This window comes from Ambystoma mexicanum, chromosome 5p (genome assembly GCF_040938575.1).
Source record: "Ambystoma mexicanum isolate Mex_15411 chromosome 5p, UKY_AmexF1_1, whole genome shotgun sequence".
NCBI classification, from domain to species: domain Eukaryota; kingdom Metazoa; phylum Chordata; class Amphibia; order Caudata; family Ambystomatidae; genus Ambystoma; species Ambystoma mexicanum.
Window position 1 is genome coordinate 661982980 of NC_090930.1, and position 7659 is coordinate 661990638.

The window sequence follows — 7659 nt, forward strand, 5'->3', positions numbered from 1 at the left end:
CATGTTTTTAAGTTTATTTGAAATTTTCATTTACTTGGCAAGAAATGGTGCGAGCATATTACTGAAACCGCTCAAGGTATTGCAATTAGTGTGATATGAATCCCGCCCATGTTTAGTTGGAAGAGTAAGGTTTCCTTATTGGCATATAGTTGATGTGATTTTTTTTTTTGTATGCTTAATTGGTCGTATAGCCAGCAGTGGCATCTAAAAATAAGCAGGTTTTGTAAAGGTAATGCGGTTAATCATTTTTGAGTTTAAATTAAGTTTATTAAAGAAAATGAACCATCTCATTGTCTGAATTGAGGCCATAGTGGCAGCAGTCCATTCGGCAAATCCATTTGTCCTCTTGACGAGTAGGCGTTCCCAATTGCCTTCCGCTGGGAGGGGGTGAGGGGGTTTGTATCCCAAAGAATTTGTCTCAATTGGTTCTTGCGGGTGAGTGGTAAAGAAATGATGGGCTAATGGCAAGGTCATATCTTTATTCCTTACATGGCGCATGTGTACCAATATTCTGTTTTTAGTTTTCTGATGGTGCTGCCTATATAGACTTTATGGCAGATGCCATAGACTAAAAATTTGGTATTGCAATTGATGAAGTCTCGAATGACATTTGCCTTTGGGCAGTTTGAAGGATTTTTTGCCGTATTGCAAGTGCCACATTTAAAATTTTCTTGTAGTTTGACTTGTTTCCATATTTGGAGACCTGGTTCTTTGTGGTATTGAAAATGAGGGGCAAAGTATGTTTAGATTAGGAGCTCTCCTGAAAGTGAGATTAGGTTGATCTGATAAGTGGTGTAAAAGATCTTCATCTGCTGTGAGGATATTCCAATGCTTGGAGAGTATTTTTCAGTTTTTGAGATTCACTGTTGTAGGTGGTTATGAATCTTGGAAGGCTTGTTTTGGGTTCTTGAATGGTAATGTCTTCTGAAGTTCCGATCTTGATCTAAATGTTTTCTGGCGAGCTTTTTTAAGCAGTTTTTTGTAGCCTTGTTCTGAATTTGGATTGTTTAGTGAATTCTGATGTGCAGTTTCTTTTGATTCTGATTCTCCAAATGGAATGTTAATTTGCTGGGGATGGTTGCTGTCCGTATGTAGGATACTGTTACCAGCTTGTTGGTTTGACATAGAGCGTTGTTTGGATGGCGTTATCTTCAACATAAAGTTCAAGATCTAAAAATTGAATTCTGGTGGTGCTTTCTTGCATGGTCGGTTTATGGTCAATATATCGTCCCAGTACACCACTAGTTGGGGGGAATATGAAGATGTAGCACAAGCAGACCATGGCTCTGAGTGGTGGAAGCATATTGGTGATACCCATGCTTTCCACCAGGTCACTTGCTGGCCCTCTGTAGATGTTAATCAAGGGTTCACATTACATCCGTGGCTGGTCCCACTTGCACAAACGATTGTATTATACGGCTCTGCTTCTCCTTTCAGAGCAAACTCTTGTGCATGGGTAAGCTGTTAGACCTGCATGGCTAATGGGTTAAGAGGCTTTGAAGCAAGACAGTTAAGCATCTGTCATCGAACATGTACCTGCTGTCCAACCATATGCTAGTTGTCTCTTAAGAGGCACTATGGAAGCCAGAGTGTAGAGAATGAGCAGACTGTTTCCAGGCAAGTGGAACTACTATACGTTTTTCCATTGTACCTAGAAAAGCGTTGCTAGGACAGTAGTAATGAGAATTCTGATCTGTTTCTTTAAGAGGTTGCATCTGGCCATGGATATAACATATGATTAGGTTTACTTTCCACCACCGCTTCTCTTCACACGGCACGGCAGTTCCAGTGTCAATGAACAGCATTTCAGTCAAGAGTGAAATGCTGTAGGACAAATGCTTCCTTAGTGGAAGCGATTGGCCTGATATTAAGGAGGACATTGTTTCACTTTGCCTTGCAGACTGATTGACCTTGATTTCCTAGAGTTACGCCAGGAACAGCTAGTTTTAATAAATTTGGATATTTGTATAGTGGGAGGTATTGATAAGGTGACCAAAACTGCATTTTCTGAGGGAATCTAGTTGATCTACATTAAAAAAAATCTGAAAAGGCATCCTTAAAATGAAATACCTTTTACAAAATCTGACGGTGGGGGAGAAAGCTGGAATTTTGGCTTTGACGGGTCACTGCATCAGGGACAAAGCTTGGAAGAATGACATCCAAGCCATAATCTGCTATTGCATAAATGCAGCTTCAGAAAGAATCTAGTGTGGATACAAGTGATCAACTGATTAGCTTGTGACCAATAGTAGAGCTGGGCAAGTCGTTGGAACTACAATTTAAATGTGATGTACACTGAGGGATGAGATTACATAGCTAGCTTTGCAGTATATATTGGGCTACGGTTTAATATTAACCTACCTTTCAGCTGTTTAATGAACCAGTGCAAAATGTGCTTGATAAGATGTTTATTTGGCAATCTCAAAACTCATGTCCCTGAATGAGATCCTGTACATTGAACCATTACAGTACTTGGGAGGTAACCGGGTGGGATCTATTGAAAACTGTCAGGAAGGATGCCAGGATTTCAAGTCTTTCACACCAACTATAGTACATAAAGGGTTGCATCAACATCCTGATTGGCTCCTGGGGGATGCTGTGCAATAAGTTTCTCTTGGGTGTAGCTGACCCTGCATTCTAGCCCTGTGCTTGTCCTATTAACAAATGGTTTGCCTAATCTAACCAGGGTGTTCATGTTCCTGTTATGTTACATGGTCTTGTACCATGCACTGTTGCCACTTGCATGGTCTCTTGGTGCTCTGGCAGTTCTGCAATGGAATTGTTAGCCGCATTGAGACAGAAGAGCTTTGTGGTGTTGGCAGCTTTAGTTCAGAGAAACTGGTCATTGAGTTGGTGCATTCATTTTGGTTGCTAGCTGTTGTGGTGTGAATGCATGGGTTGGTTTTGTGTTGGGTGCTGTAAAGCAACACATTTCCTATCAACAAACCATCTCTGGGAGCAGAACCTATCACAATGCAGATAACAATGCCATCTCAGGGAGCATATGAATAACCTATACAAGCAGGCGATGCACAATATGGTTAACTTGCACAAGTGGGCTAAGTGCGAAAAAGCCAACCCATGCAATTAGGCCAGATGTAGAATGCAGCCCAATTAAATATTTTGGCTAAATGCAGATATGTATGATGGTGGGGTTTTGGTGGAGTACAGTAATGCCTGTGCACCCTGCCCACACCATGCTCTTGCATATCTTCCGACCCCTTCACTTGGGGTCCTTATGACCTCTTGCCCCCTGCATAGCCTGTCTTCTGTTCACAACTAATCTGGCTGCTCGACTCGCCCACCATAACCATTGCTACCCCATTTTCTCACTCCAACCCACTGACACAAATGCCGAATGCCAGTCTGCTACATCCTATTTTACCTTGGACATGTGAATCGCTGCCCTCTAGCACATGTGTTGGCTCCTTGTGATCAAAAAGCGTGTGCAAGTGCCCCCCTCATTCTTATTTAGCACACCTTGTTCAACCTCTTGCACCAGTCCCATAAGAAATCTACTGGCACCTTGAGCATTTTCCATGAGCTTGACCTTTATTCCCAATGAAGTCGCAGTCCTACTGTTTGGCATTTTTATCTTTTCCCAACATGAACAATCCTCACCCCTGCTGGTTTCATTAGTCCATTCTGTACTTTCCCTCCATAACCTGCCAACACACGGCCCATTTCTCCCTCAATTAGCCGACCAATCTGGTGTTACTAATTTCTCTGCCCCGAGTATTACAAATTCACGCCCCAGATCAATTCATTAATGCAATGCCTCTTGCTGATGGGCATTTCTGGAGTTCCTGCAGCTCCCTTAACATGCTTGCTTCAGTTCTTGTCTGTGCCCCTGACTGTCTAAACCCACTCTACCTGCCTTGTTTCTTACAAGGAATTTTTTTGCACACTAGCTCTGGACGCCGCAAAGTTCAATTGTTTACACTAAATTTCTCGCAAGATATTCATGATTCTTGTCCCATATTTGTTTGTTTTTTTCAATCAGTAGGTGGCCTAAGTAGCAACTTGTCCAACGGGGACTGGCTGCTCCAACTTGCTTAACTGACAGACCTACCCTTGCTGAGATGATTCACTCCTGAATGCTGACATCCTTTCCTGTGTTACCTTCTAATTTTAACATAGTTCCACTACATGGGACCCTCTAGGGATTCCAGTTGCTTCTGGATAGGTGTTATCACAAAATGTCTTCGGGAACTGCTAAACCCCAGAACATCCCCAAGGAGAAGTGAATAAAATGAACGGTTTAGATTCCAGGATATCTTACTGGTTAGTTTATACATCCCAAATACCTTTTCCCCTTAGTTCATTCCCTGGTGCCTTACTAATTTTACCTGAATTTCCCTCTACTGTATCCAGAGGAATTTCAAAGTTATAACTTGTTAAATGTATTAGTTGTCTGATCACTCCTAAAAGTAAAGGTTTACAAAAGTTGGTTTCTTTGCTTCCATCAGCCTTCAATAGTAGTTAACGTGTTTGTTGCTCACACATGCTTCTTTATAACTGCACCAAATCCTGAGTCTCTGCCTTTGGTCAAAAAATAATACAAATGTATAGATTAGTTTCTGGTTGCATTCCTAATACCATGCTAACCTCTCATCCTGAAAAATGTCTAAAGTTAAACTTTTTATTTTTTACTGCTAGCTTGCAGTAACAGAGGACACCCTCTAGATGGCACTGTCACCGTGCTAGTCACTCACATTTGCTCTCTGGTGCTGCATGGAAACGGTTCCATTTAAACATTGACTTCTCTTCAACCCAAGTACACAGCATTGGTAAAATGTATCTCCTGATTTTAATTCTGTAAATGTCTAATAAGATGGCAAGATCAAATAAGAACTTGGCTGCTGCCTTCTGTTGCTGAATCTGTTTTCTCTTCTGATTTTCTTAAAGTATAAACAGCCTATACCGGTTTCTAGGGCCTCTATTAAAGGGAGCTCCGAAAACATGACCTGCCACTTGGGTAAAACAAAGCAGTTTAGCATGTTGGTTAAAAGGTCTTCATCACTTTAGCCTGTCTTGGCTTGGCGAAGCTTCCCAACTCGGGGCAAAGGCCTAAACCAAGGTCAGAATAAATACTGAGACCCAAACATACACAGGTAAGACTGGTATTCTAGACCTGAACATCCTTAGTTTAATCTTAATACAAAGACTGCACAAGGTCAAGGCATTAATTGATTTGAATGTAATCTGGCGTTGATGGCACCTATTCCCATTGGCATGGCCTATGAGCACTGTAGGCGAACATCCTTGCGGGACTGTGGTCTGTTGTATGGTAGGTTCGTCAGAGGTGAATGCTTGTGTGCATTTGGTCACTACGAAGTTGGGGGTGGCAAAGTACCTGATGGCAACCCATGTGGAGCTGACTTGTGGATGGGTGCTGAGGTTGAGAGTCCAGGAGACTGGCGTGCAGCTATACCGAATTTTGTCATGGGACCTGGCTGCATTCTGATGGCGGGTGTTGTGCAATGTCTTCAAGTAGCATATGATTGCAAATGTGTGGGTGGCCATGCCAAGAGCATAAAGATGCACTAGCATTGTATTTCATTTGTATAGCGCCAATTTACCATTCTATTTTTCAATGTTAAAATGCCCTCAGAGGAACAAAGTCCAGAGTGTTGGCGAAGAAATGCGATTGGGATGTGTGCATCTGGCCCAAAAAGGCTTGGGAGGGCTGACCAGGCTCCGGAAGAGAAAGCAACCCATTTGGTTAGGCCTGTGGATGGATGCTGAGTGGGGTGGTGTCTGCTAGAGATCAGTGTTAAATGTGCCTAAATTTGTCATAGGTCTGCCCTGCGTTCTGCTGTCGGGTGTCGAGGTGCAGGAATTACGTGAGCAGCATGACCAGATGTTGTCCTTGCTGTAAACCTGTGTGTGGATAGCCATGCCTGCAGCCAGTGTGTTGCTATATTATACACACCTTGCCTCCATTGATGGCGCTTTGTTGTTGGGGTGCACACTCTTGTACTTGGCATCTTTTGTCAGTTCATGTGGCTGTGATTGATGCCAGTTCATGTGGCTGTGATTGGTTAGCAGTCAGTCTGCTCCAATTGCCACCTGGGGTGCACAGGTTGTTGGAGTTGCCTTGTTACTCACAGGATGCGAGTGTTCAGTAGGGTCGGTTTCGTCATTGACTAGATCGGCTAGGTTTTGTATTGAGATACTGGCTTCTGTAACTTGTTGCTGGTGCGCTAGAGATTTGGTGATATACGGAGTGACGGTTTCCCTTTACATCTGTACAGATGTTTCTGCTCTCCCTGTGCAGTCCTGGTATCTTGCTGGAGTGTCTGGCCTTGTTGGTGGTTGAGTTGCTCTGGTGGGTGGTTTGTTGCAAGGTGTTGGGTATAAAGATTTTTGTCTTGCGTTTGTTCTATTTTCTGTCACACTTATGGGTGTGTTCCGTTGCTGTCTCCATTAGTAGGCTTGTTGGCATGTTGTGGTTCCATTTGATTTTCTCCCACTTTTCTCTTGCATTGCCCCGTTCCGTCGTGGCGCATTCTGGTCCTTCAAAGCCCTCTAGTTTGGAGTTTGTTGGGTTTGGGTCACAGAGGCTGTCGGCCATATGCAACTCTTTACTGTTTTTTTTAAAGTTTTTTTTCTGGTTTCTTTCCTGTTTTAGTGTTTGTCAGAGGGCACGATGGGGGTCTTGGGGTCTTCTGTTGGCTCTCAGATTGGGTTGCGGGGATCCAACAGGACAGAGGTGGGGTGGTTCTTGAGTGCGCCCCTTAGGTGGCCTTAACTAACCTTTGCTGTATGGTATTAGACATTGAGGATTTGTGGCTAACTTTCTACATCTGCTAGCTACCCCTAGCAATCCATAGATTCTAACCGCAGTGGAGGTGGTGGAGCACCTAGTTGGGGCCCCTTACTGTGCAGCAATCCAGTTCTGGAGTTTCACTTGGAGCATAGCTGTAATGCTGGTGAGAGGCTAGAGCTGAACTCGGCAGAGGTGGTGGAGCACCCAGAGCTGGAAGACAGTGCTTGATGGAGGGATGAATGCCTAAATTCCTGGATGGTGAGAAACGCCCAATTTTCAAACGCCACCAAAATGTAAGCACCTAGGTTTGAGTTTCCAGGATAGAAGGCGGGGGGGGGGGCTTGGTTGGTGTTGGGAATGCTTGCCTAAATGCCAGGTATGGTTAACACAATTGGCCTAAATGCCGATATGACTAACATACAACTGTGTACGTGGATCTGACTAGATCCACGTACAGTTACCCAATTACCCAAGGTGTTGGGTAATTGGTGTGACAGTTTAGTGGGGAGCAGTAATGGCTGTGCCCCCTACCCTGACCTCACTTACCTTGTCAGTCACTGCTGGCTGAGAGCTGCACTACAGGCTTCCCAGGCAAACCTGGTCTGGAGCTGCCCTTTGCCTTCGAGTCTTTAGCCGATGGGCAGAGGCTGTCCCGGGATACTGTTAAAGCATCTGATTCTGAGGACCCCCAAATCGGATTATGGCGGGGTGGGAGAGCCTGCTACGGTAGAGGCCTGATACTAGTTTGTTTGGACACGACACGGGCTTCAGTTCAGCAATGGTTGTCACACGGCAGACTTCCCTTCATTTCTCGGTCTGAGTTGTTTGAGAAGACATCTAGGAGTGGGGAAAAAACACTGTAGGCCCCAAAGAATTACCACAAGGTT